This window comes from Onychomys torridus, chromosome 9, assembly GCF_903995425.1.
Source record: "Onychomys torridus chromosome 9, mOncTor1.1, whole genome shotgun sequence".
NCBI lineage: Eukaryota > Metazoa > Chordata > Mammalia > Rodentia > Cricetidae > Onychomys > Onychomys torridus.
The window spans coordinates 45,269,038-45,284,738 of NC_050451.1; the positions used below are offsets into that span (position 1 = coordinate 45,269,038).

The 15,701-nt window shown below is 44.4% G+C and overlaps 1 pseudogene; it reads left to right on the forward strand.

Annotated features, from left to right (window-relative positions):
* Positions 1–510: 510 nt before the first annotated feature.
* LOC118590740 lies at positions 511–11,034 on the forward strand (annotated as a pseudogene).
* Positions 11,035–15,701: the final 4,667 nt, after the last annotated feature.

A 15,701-nucleotide genomic window follows, 5' to 3' on the forward strand; every position in this document is an offset into this window, starting at 1 on the left:
TTTGGGGAGGGAAAACCCCAGGAGGGTGGCGGCCTCTGCTGGGGGAGAAACAGAGAACTGAGCAGGAGACAGGATTTATATAGGATCCCCCCCCCATAAAAATGGGGCCTGACCACTCTCCTGATGGGGTAGGGGAGCTGGAACAGCCATTAGGGAATTCTGGGGTGGGGGGCTGGCTGCTCTTGGGCATACAGGGGTCAAAACCTTCAGGCTAGGAGCTGGCTGCTGGAGGTCTCCGGGGCGGGGCTTACAAGGAGTCTGAGCAGGGTAGTGAAACCCGTCCTGCTGCCCAAGGTGGCCCAAGGTGGCCCAAGGAGGCCTGACTAGCCAACACTTAATTCATGTAAAAAACAACAACAACAAAAACAAAAACAAAAACCTCACCAAGTAGTTGAAACTATTGTTCAACTGCTCCTCTGCCTCCACCTGCCAAGTGCCCGGATTATTTATGGGTGTCCCGGCTGCTCTTCTGTGGTACTGGGACACAGTCTAGGACTAGGCCAGTGCCCTATGGACCCAGCAACACCTTCAGACTCGCTGCGCCGCCCTACTGAGGTGGTGGTCCTCAGTCCAGAGGACCGTTTTTTGCCTCAGCCTCCTGAGCAGCTGGGACACAACCGTACTTGGCTACATCTAATTAAAAAATATCTTCTTCGTTATGGGTTCCTTGCGTCAGAGGCCCGTTGGCTGTCTTGTGAACAGCAAGGTCATGACAGTGAGGACGGCGGGACAAGCAAGCAAAGGATCTTAAAAGTGAGTTACCAAGGAGCTGGAGAGCGGACTCAGTGGTTAAGAGCATCTGCTGCTCTTGCAGAGGACCGAAGTCCATTCTCAGTGCCCACACAATGGCTCACAAGCGTCCCTAGCTCCAGTTCCGGGGGACTCAAACCCTCTTCTGACTTCGCCTGGCACCAGGTACGAATATGGTTCATATACGTGTGTATATGCAAAATACTCATACACATAAGAATAATAAGAGTTGAAAAACAAGCAACAAAAAATATGAGTTGCCAAATAATACCCTGGGATCAGAATTTCTTTTACATCCTGAATAAAAGGTCGATGTAGTCCCCTTGTATGTAAATTAGGCATTGACTTGAGATGAATCTGGTTGGTTAATTTGAATGTATATGGAGAAGTCTGATTGGTTGAAAGTGCCACAGGCCTAGAAATGGTTGAGGTAGAGGTTGAAGGGTAGTTGCGGGCAGGGCAGCAAAATGTTTGGGGAATGGAGGGGGAGGAGAAGCAGAAAGCAGACAGAACAAAGGTTGTGATTGGGTACATCTTGTGAGTTCAGGGCCAGCCTGGTCTACAGAGCGAGATCCAGGACAGGCACCAAAACCACACAGAGAAAGCCTGTCTCAAACAAACAAGTGTCACCTCGTTTGAAATTATGTTTTGGAGACCTTCTCCAATCCTCCCTAAGCTCAGAGATGTTCCTAAGGCAAAAATTATCACTACCTCCTCAAGCCCTTACAGACCCTGCAACAGACGTGTGTGTGTGTGTGTGTGTGTGTGTGTGTGTGTGTGTGTGTATGTGTGTGTGCCTTCCTTCCTTCTTTCTTTTTTAAAGACAGAATTGCACTATGTATCCCGGACTGCCCGGAACTGCATAGACAGGGAGCACCAGCATTGAAGGCATTGCACTACCACACCTTACCCATTACAGCCTTGGCAAGAGTTTAACCACTGAATTACTTCTGCAACTCTAAGTTATACTTTCTTTGTTTAATTAAAAAAGATTTCTTCTATCGTGTGTGTGATCATGTGTGTCTGCTTGTGTGTATGTGTGTGTTTAATGTTATGCCCAGATCACAGGGACCCCTGAAAGACCACCACAGAGACTGAATCACGTATGTAAAAAAGAGCCTTTATTTCAAGCTTGGAGCTTGGTCTCTTTGTCTGTCGGATACAACGGTGAGAGCAGAGGGCCCCTAGCCCAGGCAGGATAGGTTTTTTGTTTTGTTTTTTTTTTTTTTTAAAATCATATCAGAGGTTGGGGTGAGGGGATTTCTAGGGTTCATGACCCTGGTTGGCTGACATTTGTCTAGGGGTGCTGGGAATGTTTAGAATGTCAGGTACTTCCCCTTAGGTACAGGCCCTCCCTGGGTGGGGTCAACTTGTGGCTTTTACAGGTGTTGCCTGCCAGGAAGCCTGTCACAGGAACTGTGTCTGGGCCTCTAAGCCTGTCATGGCAGCTGTGTGGTCAAGCTGTTTTGGGCCCGCCCCCCAAAACACTGGAGTGTCCAAGGAAGACACAAGAGGGCATCACATCCCCTGGAGCTAGATAACAGGTATTTGTGAACAGCCTGACATGAAGTTTGGGATCTGAACTTCGGTTCTCATGATTAAGCAGAAAGTGCTCTTAACTGTGGAGCTGTCTCACTGGCCCCCAGTTTTTCTTGAGACAGACTCTCATTTAGGGCAGGCTGACCTTGAACATACTGTGTGGTTGAGGATGAACTTGAACTTCTGATCTTCCTTATTCCAAGACTTTCTAATCTCTGGGTTGAAAAGAATTTTTAGTTTTTTTTTTTTCAAATTAATGTACAATGTTTTAGGTTTTATTATGATATTTCCATACATTAGTATCATTAGCCTTCCTTCCTATTCATTCCCCTCCCCATACCACCCTCCCCTTTACCCTTGTCCACTCTTATGTGGTCCTCTTCCTCCTCTGAAGTCATCCTCTCTTCTAACTTCATGTCATGTGAATAATCTCTCCCTACCCCCCTTCCCTGTTAAGGCATCTTTCTCCTCTTTCATGGTCTCCTTTCTACTTTTATCACACACACACACACACACACACACACACACACACACACACACATCAAGATATATATATGAGAAAAAATAGGGTATTTGTTGTTGAGAGTCTGGCTTATGTCGCTTGACATAATTATTTCCAGTCCCTTCCGTTTTCCTGAAAACCCATGACTTCATTTTCCTTTATGGCTGAGAACCATTCCCCTTTGTAAACCATATTTTCTTCATCCACTCATCTGTTTGCAGACATCTGGGCTGGTTCAGCTTCCTACCCAGCGAGACTAGTACGGCAGCTAACTTGCATGTTCATGTGGTCTGTAGATCTGGAGTCTTCGGGGACATACCAGGTGGTCTATAACTGTGTCCTATGGTATTACTACTTGTAGGGTTTTGTATTTGTGATACAGGGTGGTGTGTAACACAGGCTGGACTCAGACTTACCATGTAGCCAAGCATGAGCTTGAATTACTGATTGCTCTGTCTTCAGCTTCCCAGTGCTAGGACTAGAGATGCAGGTCACCATGCCTGGTTTAGTGTTAGTTTTTGAGAAACCTCCCACTGATTTCTATCATAGCTTCAGTAGTTAACATTTTCAATAGCAGTATATAAGCATCCTTCTTTCCCTACATCCCTCCCATTTCTGGTCATGAATATTTGCGGTTCTAAATGTCCTTTGTGTTCAGATATCCATTTCTTTCTCTAGATTTGAGAGATTTACTGCTATAATTTCATTGAATAGATTCTCTAAGTCTTAGGTTTTTTATTTCAGCTCCCTTTCTATCCTTTGGACCCTTAAGTTTGGTCTCTTGATCATACCCCAGTGTCCTGGAAGCTATGATGATGCACAATCATTTTCCTTTTGTTGCTGTTTGAATGTAGTATTTCTTCATTTCTTTTTCTTTTTCTTTTTCTTTCTTTCTTTCTTTCTTTTTTTTTTTTTCAAGACAGGCTTTCTCTGTGTAGCTTTGGAGTCTGTCCTGTTACTTGGTTTGTAGACCAGGCTAGCAGAGATCCTCAAGTGCTGGGATTAAAGGCATGCTGAATGTAGAATTTCTTTGGCTTTACCCTCCATACCTGATATTCTTCTGCTTGGTCAAGACTATCGATAATTCTTTTTGGTGTATTTTTTCTTTTGATTCATTTAGTTTTCATTTCTAATATTTCTATTTTTCTTCAAAATTCCAGTCTGCTATCAATTCTTTTCTTCCACGTTGCTGACTTTTTGGTCCATATTTCTCATCCATCTTCTGAATTTTTCCCTCTTCCGTTACTACCTTTCCTTTCTGGGTCCGGGATTGAACTCATCTGCCTCTTTGAGGTTACTGATCATTCTTTTCTTGTAAAGGTTTGATCTCTTCTTGCACTTTCCCTGTTTTAGTGTCTTTGAGTTCAGTAGTTGAGAAGTTCTGATGCTGTGGAGGAGTCATATCCCCTTGCTTTTTCTTACTTCCTGTGCTTCTGCACTGTGACTTACTCCTCTGTGGGTTTGGCCATTGCTTCAGTTTTATGAAGAGCTCTTCTCATTGAGGAGCCTACTTGTGAAATCTCAATTCTCAGTGCCACCCAAGGAAGAAAAGCAAGTTGCTATAACAGGACCAATCAAAATATTGAAATACATTTAAAATCAATAAGAACTCTCTAGTACATACATCATCAGGAACCATAAAATAGACAGTGGAAAAGCTGATATAGAGTGTGATATGATGTTAAAATTATTTAGGATAAATGTGGAACTAATAGGGCTGGAGAGATGGCTCAGTGATTAAGAGCACTGACTGCTCATCCAGAGGTCCTGAGTTCAATTCCCAGCAGCCACTTGGTGGCTCACAGCCATTTGTAATGGGATCTAATGCCCTCTTCTGGTATAAAGTTATACATGCAGATATAGAAGTCATACATCAAATAAATGAATCTCAAAAAAATGTGGAAATAATAAATGACAGAGATAGAGGTAAAGCCAGGGAATGGGGAAGCAGTATACAAGCCAGGGGAGCAGGAGGAAGAAGCAGAGAAGGATGGTCTGGAGGGGAAGAGGAAACCAGGAAGTAGAGGCTGGGGCCAATAATCACACATCCGGGAGGTTAAGGCAAGAGTTCAAGTTCAATTTGAGGTCAGCTTGGCTATTTGGGAAACTTTCTCAGGAAAAACTACCAGACAAATGACAGCTATGAAAAATATTTACAAGAAATGAGAAAGTTTGAAAGTAAAATAGATAATATAAGACAGGGTATGAAAAAAGAACATGAGGCTAGAGAGATGATGTGGTGGTTAAGAATGTGTACGCCTCTTCTAGAGGTCTTGAGTTCTAGTCCCATTGAGTGGTTCACAATACATGTAACTCCTCCAGTCTTACACCTTTGATTTCGGATGGACACACACATACACACACACACACACACACACACACACACACACACACAGAAAAATCTAAATGTAAAATAAATCAGTGGCTGGAGAGATGGTTCAGTGGTTAAGAGCACTTTCTGTTCTTGCTGTGGATCCAGGTTTGGTTCCCACCACATTCATGGTGTCTCAGCCACCCATAAATTCAAGTCCATGGGGGTTCAATGACTTCCAGGGGCACCAGGGACTCATTTGGCCTACAGACATTCACTTAAGCAAAAACATACACATAAACGGTACACCCATGCTGGGGGCTTACACTCAACTGGAACTCTAGCTACAAGAGATCTGAGGTCCTCTTCTGTCCTCCCTGGGCACCCACACACATAAGGCATACACTCACACAAATGCATAAATAAATTTCTTTTAAATTAAAACAAAACAAACAGACAAATGAACAACAACAACAACAAAACCAGACCAGGCAGTGGTGGTGCATGCCTTTAATCCCAGAGCTTGGGAGGCAGATGTGGGTGAATCTCTGAGTTTGAGATCAGCCTGGTTTACAGAGTGAGTTCCAGGACAGCCAGGGATACACAGAGAAACCCTGTCTCAAAAAAACCAAAACCAAAAACCCAACTACAACCAAACCAAAATCAACCAATGCAGCAGCAGCACAGGCTGGAGAGATGGCTTAGCAGCTAAGAGCACATGCCAATCTTCCAAGCAGACTGAAGTGCCGATTTCTAAGACCCACTTCAGGCAGCTCACAGCCACTGTAAATCACCCCCTAAGAATGCCTTATTCCAGCACTAGGAGTCTGAGGCAGGCTGGTCTTTGAGAGTTTGAGACCAGCCTAGTCTACATAGTAAGTCCTGAAACAGAGATACATAGAAAGATCCTGTTTTGCCTGGTGGTGGTGGTGGTGGTGGTGGTGGTGGTGGTGGTGGTGGTGGCGGCAGCAGCAGCGGTGGCTCACGCCTTTAATCCCAGCACTCAGGAGGCAGAGCCAGATGGATCTCTGTGAGTTTGAGGCCAGCCTGGTCTACAGAGCGAGATCCAGGACAGGCACCAAAACTACACAGAGAAACCCTGTCTTGAAAAAAACTAACTAAATAAATAAATTAATAAATAATAATGACTCTGAGATACCATCTTATACCTGTCAGAATGGCTAAGATCAAACACAGTGAAGACAGCTTATGTTGGAGTGGATGTGGAGCAAGGGGAATACTCCTCCACTGTTGGTGGGAATGCAAACTTGTACAGCCACTCTGGAAAGCAGTATGGCAGTTTTTCAGAAAATTGGGAATCAGTCTTCCTCAAAACCCAGCCATACCACCACTCTTGGGCATATACCCAAGGAATGCTCAATCATACCACAAGGATACTTGCTCAACTATGTTCATATCAGCATTATTTGTAACAGCAAGAACCTGGAAACAACCTAGGTGCCCCTCAACTGAAGAATAGATAAAGCAAATATGGCACATATACACAATGGAGTAGTACTCAGCAGGGAAAAAAAAACAAAAACCAATGATATCATGCAGGCAAATGGATGGAACTAGAAAATATCATCCTGAGTGAGGTAACCCAGACTCAGAAGGACAAACATGGAATGTACTCACTCATAAGTGGATACTAGATGTAGGGCAAGGGATGGCCAGACTGCTTGATTTGGAGGATGTGGGGATGTGGGGTGGCTTAGTTGGAAGGGCTCGGGGGGTGCTGGGAGGAGGTGGGATTTGTGGGTGGTATGTAGGGTGAGTAGAAAATTTCTTAATTAAAAAAAGAAAGAAAGAAAGAAAGAAAGAAAAAGGAAGGAAGGAAGGAAGGAAGGAAGGAAGGAAGAAAGAAAGATCTTGTCTTGGCAGTACAGGGTTTCTCTGTGTAGCTTTGGCTATCCTGAATTTCACAGACATCCGCCTGCCTCTGCCTTCTGAGTGCTGGGATTAAAGGCGTGCACCACCACCGACTGGTTCCTTCTTCACTTAAGAATGATACGTGCACGGTCATTTGCTGCTGTTTTTCTGTCTAAGTCAGAGAGCAGCCACTTTTAACTTTTCTTCCCCTTAATAAAGGATCTCTGTGGAAATATGTTTGGGTGTGGTTTGTGCCCATGTCTGGAAGGGAGCCCCCACTGTGCGGGAGTCCCCTTCAGCCACCTTCTTTATACAAAGCCTCTAGAAAACAAGACAAACTGTATCTAGGTTTTGTTGATATGATACAAGGGCACAGGATAGTGGCTTAATTCCCCACAACATCAATTTCAGAAGAATTTTAAGACTCCACAGTTTTGTTTAAAATATTCTACTCGTGTGGCCAAGGATGTGGCTCAGGAGCAGAGTACTTGCCTAAGATTCATGAAGACCTTGGTTCAGTCTCCAACACCAAATAAACTGTGCCTGTGATCCCAGAAGCCTGGAGGTGGAGGCAGGCGGTTCAGAGTTCAAGACCATTCTGCCCTACATACTGAGTTTGAGGACAATCTGTCTGAAAACTGGGGAAAATATTGGTGTGGAGCTAAAGGTATAGTTTAGTGGTGCAGCTAATGCTTTGCATGTGCAAGCCTCTAGTTGAATGTCCTCCCTCAGCAGGTTGTGGCAAGAGGCTCACAGGTTCAAGGACACACTGAACAACTAAGATCAGGCGTCAGAATAAAAGGTAATGAGAGCTGGGAGTACACATCAGAGGTTGAGCCCTTGCCTAGCTCATATGAGACTCTAGGTTCAAACACGTGAACAAGCATGAGAGAAAGATTTTTTTTACTACTAGAAGATGGAAAGAGTTCTTAAATAAGACAGACAAGAGACACAAATGATAGCCATTAAACAATGGGTGAAATCAAGTTTATTGAAGTTTGTTTTGAATTTGCTAACAAAAGATTAAAGACTGTGCTGGGCGGTGCTGGGTGCACGCCTGTAATCCCAGCACTCGGGAGGCAGAGGCAGGCGGATCTCTGTGAGTTTGAGGCCAGCCTGGGCTACAGAGCGAGTTCCAGGACAGGCTCCAAAGCCATACATAGAAACCCTGTCTCGAAAAATCAAAACAAAACAACAACAAAAAAGATAGTTTGCCAGGCTTGGTAGCTCTCACCTGTGATCCGAACACCTGGGAGGCTGATGAGGCAAGATTGGGCAACAGAACGAACACCAGGCCATCCTTGACTAGAGAGTGAGAACTATTCTCAAAAAAAAAGTGAATAATTAATAAAATGGAGAATAAAAAGCACATATTGCCAAAAAAGATGGTGAACTGGAAGCTTCTGCCAAGTATCAAGAAGAACAGCCAATAAAGTCGAAGAAGAGACTCTATTCCAGACAGAGAAGAGGGAAGAGCTCTGGACTGCTGTGTGTGTGTGTGTGTGTGTGTGTGTGTGTGTGTGTGTGTGTGTGAGAGAGAGAGAGAGAGAGAGAGAGAGAGAGAGAGAGAGAGAGAGACGCAACAACACACAGAAAGACGGCGAAACTGAACACAGCTCCAGCCAGAGGGCTTCCCACCGGGGCGAAGGGAAGCAGAAGCCTCGTCCACAAGGTAGACCAGGTGGCTCTGGTAGAAGACATTGGCTGTCTTACTATCAGACAAGCACCCCCTCACCGGCCTCAAAGCCAGTTGTGAGTTCTGGGGGGACAGCGATTCCTCCAGGGGATAGCAGAGAGGATGCATCAGACATCCTATGGATGATTTGAATGTCTACAACTGAGCAATCCCGCAGGGCCTGAGAAGAGAGAACAAGCATGAGTCAGGGAGCCTGGATTGAACCCAGTGCACCTCCAGGCCAGAGACAGCCCTGGAAGAGTAAGAGTGCTAGATGCTGACAAGCCAAAACAAGCAGGCCGCAGGAGGCTCAGTTCAGGCGATGCATTGCATAATAATGCAGCCTCAAGCAAATTTCTGTGAGTTCCAGGACAGCCTGGTCTACATAGCAAGCTCTAGGTCAGCAGGGGCTACACATGGAGACCCTGTCTCCAGAGAAACAAAATAAAACAAAAAAGGTTGACATGAAAAAAAAAAGTGCAGCTTCATTAGCTGAAAATGCACCAGAGTAAATTTGGGTTTCGTTTTCAAACGTACAGGTGCTCACAAGGTTCCTTGGCATGTGGAGACAACCTTAGGTGTGATCACTTTTCCTGTTTTTTTTCTTCATTCTGCCCCTTTTTGTTCTTTTTCTGTTCTCTGCTTCCCTCCCTCCCTTCCTCTTTTCTCTCCCTCCCCATCTCTCCTTCCTTCCTTCCTTCCTTCCTTCCTTCCTTCCTTCCCTCCCTCCTTCCTCCATCCATCCATTCCTTCCTCCCTCCCTCCCTCCTCCCTCCTCTCTCTCTCTCTCTCTCTCTTTCTTTCTTTCTTTCTTTCTATTTTTTATGTTTTTGGTTTTTCGAGACAGGGTTTCTCTGTGTAGCTTTGTGCCTTTCCTGTAACTCACTTGGTAGCCCAGGCTGGCCTCGAACTCACAGAGATCCTCCTGCCTCTGCCTCCTGAGTGCTGGGATTACAGGCGTGCGCCACCACTGCACAGCTGACTCACAAACTTTTTAAAGTTCAATTCTAGATCTAATGCTCTTTTTTGGCCTATGTGTGTACCAGACATGCATGTAGAACATGTAGGTAAACAGTGATATCCACTTAAAGATATTTTTAAAAAGAGAAACCCCTTGGGCTGGAGAGATGGCTCAGAGGTTAAGAACACTGACTGCTCTTCCAAAGGTCCTGAGTTCAATTCCCAGCAACCACATGGTGGCTCACAACCATCTGTAATGAGATCTGGCGCCCTCTTCTGTGTAGGGATACATGTAGACAGAACATTGTCTACATAATAAATAAACAAATAAACAAACAAATAAATAAATAAACAAACAAATAAATAAATCTTTAAAAAAAAGTGAAACCCTTAAAAATACTTCAGCTTTCCCAGGCAGCTGCCAAAGAGGGCAGAGGGGCAGGTTCTAGTGTTGGATGGCCCAGGCCATCTTCTGGGCCGCCTGGCGGCCATTGTGACCACACAGGTACTACTGAGCCTGAAGGTGGTGGTTGTGCCCTGTGAGGGCATCAACATTTCTGGAAATTTCTACAGAAACAAGTTAAAGTACCTGGCATTTCTCCCAAAAGCAGATGAACACCAACCCATCTTGAGGCCCCTACCACTTCTGAGCCACAATCTGCATTTTTTTTGGGTGCATTGTGCGAGCATGCTGCCCCACAAGACCAAGCCAGGCCAGGCTGCCCTGGAACACCTCAAGGTGTTGGATGGGATCCCTCCACTCTATGACAAGAAAAAATGGATGGTGGTTGATATGAATTCACAACATGCCCCCATGTTGGGCATGCCTGGAGGACCTAGACACTTCTGCCTAGCTATTTCTGGTTCAAAATAGCCATTTCCAGGTCAAAAAGTCTCGAGTGACCAGGACTTCGTGGCTTTGCATGGTTTCGTAAAGCTCATTCGAGGCCATGTGATCTATGTGTGGAATAGCCACATGGGTTTGTGTAGGCACACATGACCCACCCTTTTTAAGCCAGCGCCATGTTCCTCAGCTTCACTTTCCCTTGACCACGTGTGTTTCCCACAGGCCTGTTCACATCTGTCTCTTTCTTTCCTATCTTAATAAAAACTCTTGTTAGTGGATCTTGTCGTGTTTTGTGACATTTCCTCACAGGGTAAGAGCGCCGCCAAATAACTAATAGTGGTCCCTGCTGCCCTCAAGGTTGTGCGGCTGAAGCCTACCAGAAGGTTTGCTTACCTGGGACATCTGGCTCATGAGGGCAGGTGAAGTCCAGGCAGTAACAGCCACTCTGGAGGAGAAACGGAAGGAAAAGGCCAAGATCCACTATGGGAAGAAGCAGTAGCTCTTGAGGCTATAGAAAAAGGCAGAAAAGAAACGTGGAGAAGAAAATCAGCAAGTTCACCAATGGGCTCCTGGTGTGAGCCCAATAAAGACTGTTTGCTTCAAAAAACAAAACAAAACAAAACAAACAAACAAACAAAAACTTCAAAATACATTTATCTAGGACGGATGTGGAAGTATAGCTCATTTGGTGGAGTCCTTTCCTGACATAAGAAACCTTTAGGTTCAACGATTACTGTATGGATTAATATGGATCTATTTGCATTCTTCTACATGAATGCCATCTAGTTTGACAAGCACCATATGTTGAAGTTGCTGTCCTCTTTTCAGTGTGTATTTCTGGCTTCTTTGTCTAAAATCAATCGTCAATATGGTGTGTGGACTTTTATCTGGGTCTTTAACTCCATTCCAGTGATCAGAGTATCTTTTTTTTTTTTTTTTTTTTCCCAAGACAGGGTTTCTCTGTAGCTTTGGAGCTGTCCTGGAACTCACTTTGTAGACCAGGCTGGCCTCGAACTCACAGAGATCCACCTGCCTCTGCCTCCCAAGTGCTGAGATTACAGGCGTGAGCCATCACCACCCGGCCAGAGTATCTGTTTTTATGCCAATATCATGATGCTCTTATTACTATTGATCTATAGTCCAATTTGAGATTGAGGATAGTGGTACCTCCTGCAGTTCTTTTACTATTCAAGATTGTTTTTTGTTTTGTTTTAGATCCGTGTGTTTCCATATGAAGCTGAAAACTGTCCTTTCAAGATCTTTGTTGGAACTGTTTGTTTATCTGGTTTTCAAGATGGGGTTTCTCTGTGTAGCAGCTCTGGCTGTCCTGGAACTCGCTTTGTAGACCAGGCTATACTTGACCTCTCCACGCCTTTAATCCCAGCACTCAGGAGGCAGAGGCAGGCAGATCTTTGTGAGTTCGAGGCCAGCCTGGTCTACAGAGCGAGATCCAGGACAGGCACCAAAACAACACAGAGAAACCCTGTCTCAAAAAACAAAAACAAAAACAAAAAATAAAATAAAATAAAAAAAAAAAAAAAAGAAATCTGCCTGGCTCTGCCTCCCAAGTGCTGGAATTAAAGGTGTGAGCCTCTACTGCCTGGCTTGTTTAGCTTTTTTTGAGACAAGCTTTCATTATAAAGCCCTGGAACTCACTATGTAGACCAGGCTGCCCTCAAATTAAAAAAACATCTATCTGCCTCTGTTCCCAAAGTTCTGGAATTAAATTATTTATGGAACTATAATTATTTATATTTTAAACTTTAATATATACTTGATTCTATAGAATACTGAATTTAGAATGATGGTAGGACATTATAAATAAAGCTTGTTATGTAGACCAGGCTGGCCTTGAACTTGGAGATCGCCTGCCTCTGTTTTCTGAGTGCTGGGTTTAAAGGGGTTTGCTGGTGCTGGAGAGATGGTTCAGAGGTTAAGAGCACTGGCTTTTCTTCCAGAGGTCCTGAGTTCAACTCCCAGCAACCACATGGTGGCTCACAACCATCTGTAATGAGATCTGGTGCCCTCTTCTGGCCTGCATGCTGTATACATAATAAATAAATAAATCTTTAAAGGTGTTTGCCTTTGGAAATTGACCTGTAGGCAAGTGGGAACCATTAAGTAGCCTTGTAGACATAGTTTTGTAGGCTACTTTTATTTTGATATTCACATCTAGGATTCAATATTTATTTATAAGAAAATTTTCTGTGTTAATTTATTTAATTTTTTTATTCATGTGAGTGTTTTGCCTGCACCTACGAATGTGTACTATATGAGTGCCTGGTGTCTGAGGAAGCTATAGAATATCCTACTTTAATTAATTAATATTTTTGTTTGTTTTTTGAGACAGGGTTGCTCTGTGCAGTTTTGGTGTCTATCCTGGAACTCACTCTGTAGCCCAGGCTGGCCTTGAACTCAGCAAGATCTGCCTGGCTCTTCCTCCCGAGTGCTGGGATTAATGGCATGTGCCACTGCCCAGTTAGTTAGTTAGTTAGTTAGTTAATTAATTAATTAATTTTTAAGAGACAGGGTTTCTCTGTATAATAGTCCTGCTGTCTTGGAATTCAATTTGTAGACCAGGCTGGCTTTGAACTTACAGAGATCTGCCTGTCTCTGCCTTCTGAGTGCTATAATTAAAGGCATGCGCCATGGGTTGAGGATTTAGCTCAGTGGTAGAGCTAAATCCAAGAGCTAAGCACAAGGCCCTGGGCTCAATCCTCAGCTCAAAAAAAAAAAAAAAAAAAAAGGCATGTGCCACACCATCTCCTCCACCCCCCCCCCCCCCCCCCCCCACATAACGGGCAGCTCAGTCTTCTCTCAGAGATCAGGCCTCAATTTCCGTTTCCTGAGACTTGAGCAAGCAGTTTCTGGGAGGGCCATGAACAAAAGACATAGTCCTTGCAGTAGCTCCCTTTCTGCACGTACTCTGACTGCTCAAGGTTCAGTCAGTTGTTTACTGTCTGGGACCCCTCACTAACTTAGAGCTACATGCATGTGTCAAAGTGATCGTGCAAGGCCAGCCAGACTCCACGGCAGCTCAAGGACAGAGCCTGGGATTTGTCCACGCCTGCCCAAAACTGATAACTGTAAATTCCAACCAGTAAATTCAAAGGTTACACACCCTCACCCAATCACATGATGCCAAGGCTTGTACCGCCCTGCTTGCGGTTTTCCCTTTAAAAACCCCTCACCCTGAGAGCTCAGGGCCATCCTCCTCCACCTGCTGTGTCAAGTGTTGGTCATGAACCAAGCCAGGCTTGCTTGTTATCAATAAACCTCTGTGTGTTTTGCATTGGATCCGCTCTGTGGTGGTCTTCCTCAGTGGTCTCAAGATGCGGCCACAACTCCATGTGTTAGAGTGCAGGTATGTACTATCTTACCCAGCTATAAAGTAATTTTAATAATTGTGCTGGGTGGTGGTGGTGCACACCTTTAATCCCAGCACTCAGGAGGCAGAGCCAGGTGGATCTCTGTGAATTTGAGGCCAGCCTGGGCTACAGGCACCAAAACTGCACAGAGAAATCCTGTCTTGAAAAACAAAAAAAAACAAAAACAACAACAACAAAAAAAGGTGTTTTGGGTTCTTTGATCTTACAAAAAAACCTTGGGACACAGAAGATGACAGCAATTGGCCCTGCTGAGACGCTGAAGAAGGGCTTCAGAAGTAGTCTCTGGTCTGCCTTCCTGTGTTCACTGAACCTAGATTTCCAAAGAAACTGGAAGTTGTTCCCAGAAGAGAAACCTAGAGATTATAGCATTCTGCCCCACCTTCTTTCTGTGATAGGGTCCCCTGTGTTCACGATGGCCTCCAACAGGGGATGCAAACAAAGATAGCTTTGAACTCCTGACCCTCCTGCCTCTCTCTCCAGTGCTTTTATTATAGACAGGCTTCATCACATCGGTCCCAAACTATGGCTGTAGTGCACACCTTTAGTCCTAGGACTGGTGAGGCAGAAGTTGGAGGCCGAAGCTGGGGGATCTCTGTATTCAAGGTCAGCCTAATCTACATAGGGCATTGGATGCCAGCCTGAGCTACTACACAATGAGACCCTGTCTAATAAGTTGATAAATCAAATGAAATAAGACAGAAGTGGGGTTGGGGATTTAGCTCAGTGGTAGAATGCTTACCTAGCAAGCGCAAAGCCCTAGGTTGGGTCCTCAGCTCTGACCAAAAAAAGTAAGCAGAGAATTGGGAGGTTGGATGTTCACGGTGGCAAATGCTTGTAGCTGGGAGTCCCATCTGCTCAAGAGAATTAGGCAGTGGGATCAGGAGTTCAAGGTCAGCTACAGAGTGGCTTGAGGCCAGTGTGTGCTACCTGAGAGTGTGTCTTCTCAGAAAATAAAACAAACAGAAAACACACATCCAACTGTTTCCCTAAGTGAGTTGGAAAAGAAGTAAAAACTAATAAGTAGGAGAGATGGCTCAGAGGTTAAGAGCACTGGCTGCTTTTGCAAAGGACTGGCGTTCATTTCCCAGCAACCATATGGCAACTCACAACTGTCCACAACTCCAGTTCTAGGGAATCTGACACCCTTTTCTGGCTTCAGTAGTATACACATATATGCAGGCAAAACACTCAAACACAAAAATAGTCAATAATAAAATTTAGCTGGGTGGTGGCGGCGGCAGTGCACGCCTGTAATCCCAGCACTCGGGAGGCAGAGGCAGGTGGATCTCTGTGAGTTCAAGGCCAGCCTGGACTACAGAGCTAGTCCAGGACAGTCTCCAAAGCTACAGAGAAACCCTATCTCGAAAAACCAAAATAAATAAATAAATACATAAATACATAAATAAATAAAAAATAAAATTTAAAATGATAGTAATTAATAAAATACTTGGTAATTCTTAGACTGTAATTTATTTTTTAAAACCCAATAAGTACAGGTATGGTGCTGCACATCTGTAATTCCCACACTGAGGCAGAAGGATAGTGAGTTCTAGGCCAGTTTGGGACATGTAGGGAGACATTGTTTCAAAACAAAAAACTGAAGGGTTAAAGATGTTACTCAGTGGCAGAGGCTTCCTAAGTGTGTGCTAGGTCCCAAGCTCCATCCCCAACATGGAAAAAATCCAATCAATTCAAAGTTCTAGTCTCCTGTGTGAATTTAGGGAAGGTGTGTGTGTGTATGTGTGCATGTGCGTTCCATGTGTATAGAGGCCTGATGTCAATCTCAGGTGCTGTTTTTCAGGAGTTTTTTTGAGATACAGTTTGTCCTTGGAACTGAGGCTCACTGATTATGCTAG